This window comes from Anneissia japonica, unplaced genomic scaffold (assembly GCF_011630105.1).
Source record: "Anneissia japonica isolate Jap-2015-1 unplaced genomic scaffold, ASM1163010v1 scaffold287858_len863314_cov180, whole genome shotgun sequence".
NCBI classification, from domain to species: domain Eukaryota; kingdom Metazoa; phylum Echinodermata; class Crinoidea; order Comatulida; family Comatulidae; genus Anneissia; species Anneissia japonica.
The window spans coordinates 94,601-97,591 of record NW_022693771.1 but is presented as its reverse complement, the minus strand read 5'-3'; positions in this window follow the sequence as shown (position 1 = coordinate 97,591).

Here is a 2,991-nt window from a genome sequence, read left to right as displayed (position 1 = left end):
AATCCCATACCTGTCCAACTGTCATTCTTTCTCGAATCTATGACCTAAATTACATTGAAAACATTATTTTTGTAAAATAATGCACTTTTGACCTAAATATGCTGAATTTGAACTTTGACCCCTCATATCTCGAAAAATACCCCTCCCTGGACCAATCAACATTTAAAATCGGATTCTACGCCCAAAAATATGTCAAAAATTTTTCTTTTTTCACATTTATCACACAGGCAACACCCTTTCCCAGATTATGTCTTATTTGACCTTTGACCCCAATAACTTTTGAACGACTCCATACCTGTCCAATTTACTGTCATTTTTGGAATCTATGACCTAAATTACATTAGAAAACATTATTTTGGTACACTAATTCACTTTTATGACCCCCTTCCTTAAATATGCCAGATTTGACCTTTGACCCCACATATCTCGAAAAAGCCCCCTCCCCGGACCGATCAACACTCAGATTCGTAATCTACGTCAAAAAATACATTAGAAAAAGTTGGTCTGGTAAATTCTGCAAAAAGTGACACCTACACCTCATATACGACCGGTCTAAACGGAGTAATAAAGGGAAGCATCCTAATCCTCATAACTTACCACCCTATTTACAGTGAAATTGATTAATTAGAGGAAATAGGTCATACTGTAATTGTAGGTAAGATGTATTCACTATGTTATGTTTGTTGTTTGTATAAATGTAGTTAAATTATATGTATTAAAATAGGTATAATAATCATTGGGACAATAATCGTTTGTCTGGATGGATTGTAGGATTCGAAACAGTCGAAACGTCTGGTTGTAAAATATTTATTGTGTGCGATACACCGGTATGGTAATTAGTTCGGGGTTGGGCGCGGCAGGTTTGAATGCTAAAATCCATCAGTCGACAATAGTACGTTGATACGGTTAGTCGTGTCTGATGCTATAGGATGATTAACCGAATTAAGGTAGGCGTATAGTTTGTTCTGTAATGAATTTGATCATGTAATGAATTTGTATTATTATAGTAGTAACAATAAATAAATAATCCAAAAATAAATATATATGTTGATGTTAATTACATTTCTTATAGTTGATAATGATTCTGTGATAATGTAGACTATTGCATTGTTCATGGTTGTAGCATTGCTTTATTAGTGATAATTACCTGTGTTAGTTAATGACTACGGTACCATATTGAATATTTTATGTTTATTGGAAAAAATAGTTTAGAACTCATAATTAGTTGGTATTTCGTTGTTTAATTTTGTAGCATAATAAAGTAGAATTTCCTATATTTGTGAGGACTGGGATTAGAAGATTTTAGTACCGTATCGTTTGCATCGTTAGGACTATTGTTGATCTGTAAGTCAAGATGGCCGATTATTTATTGAATTTCGGTATTGTTGTTTATGTAAGATTCATAATTGTGATTCTTATGACTATTACATCTTTGATAATGTGCTGATCTAAAGGGAAAATTTAATTACCGTAATGCCAATTCTATAAAACATGTGTAGTTGTTGTTTACGAATGATTATTGTGTCTATTTGCTACAATACATTTAAATACATTTAATGATGGTTATAATAGTCCTATTTAATTATTGTATGTATTTAACTGGTTCAGATTTAGTATAATATTGTGAGACCGATAATTGTTGTGTTGTCGTTGCAGGCTAATGATTGCCGTTAACTTGTTGGGGTTTTTCATTTTCCCTTTGTTGGAAAATTTTGATGTTTCCTTGTTTCAATAAACGAAGTCGAACCGTTCTGCAGTCGTTTGTGTCTTTGTTTGAGTGTGATGACTGGCAGCGCGCGACATTTCAAACATTGCTTTTCCCACACAAAGTTATCAATCAAAACATAAACATTTCAAGAGTTCATTTGTATTCGTCGCGGAAATGTAGCGGCTTGTTGATACTTCGTCCAGATCTGGTGGTAGTGGTACGTTTATGTGGTTGTGGGTGTGCCTCCATTTGTGACTCGAGTCTGCTTTCTGCCAGGGCTGATTTTGGTCGCTCGTTGGGGATAATCAATACTTGGTCTGCAGCCGTTTCTCTTCTGTGCCCAAGGTCCGTCCTAATTTTGTCTTGTGCGTTCTCTGCGCAGCGGCCACTTACATCTCGAATTACGCTCTATTACATGCTCCCCATACAGGGAATTTATTCATCAAACTCTAGGCCTCCGGCCCCTTGTAAAACAAAATTATTACAAATTAAATAAGCGTGCTGTGACAATACCGTACTTTAAATACATTTCAATAATACACCCGTGTTTCTTTGTTTTCCTTTCTCTTAAATGCATGATAAATAAATAAACATACTTTTCTAATTATATTACTGTTTTTTGATGACATAATTTGATAAAATTTTTCATTTGTTGGAAAATTAATATAATATGATGGGAGATGTTTTTCTTAAATCAGAATATAACTTGCAAAACAAAAGAAGATGAATCTCATCTTCGATACTACCATCTTGGCAAATACAAAGTCTATTTTTATAATTAACATTGTTTTTACGCCCCTTTTCAATTTCAAGGTTATGATTTGATATACGAAAAGATGTCATTAACAGTTTAAAATACGGTTTTATATTCATTGAGAGATAAGCTTCAATTCCAAAAGTACACTTGAATTTAACATATTGTTTCAATTTATTTGAATTATTTATACTGTTAAACCAATTTTGTTCATCTATGTCTTGGCATCGTTTGTTAAAATTATAAATGAAAGCCGTTTCATCACCCACCCCTTGGTTCATCCAGACTTCCCCATATCCATAATGAAACAGAAGAGACCTAATGCAACTTGCCCAACAATCACTGTCATTATCTATAAATCTTCACTGTTCGACATATGCATTATATACCAGCCTCTCTCTATCCAATGTAATAATTCTCAACCAATATTTAATGATTCTTGTCAATCTTTTAGATCTAATTGTATGTCGGCCCAGTTCACCTCTAATCGCTGCACTCTCTGAATTTCTTTTTTGTCCTAATACAAATT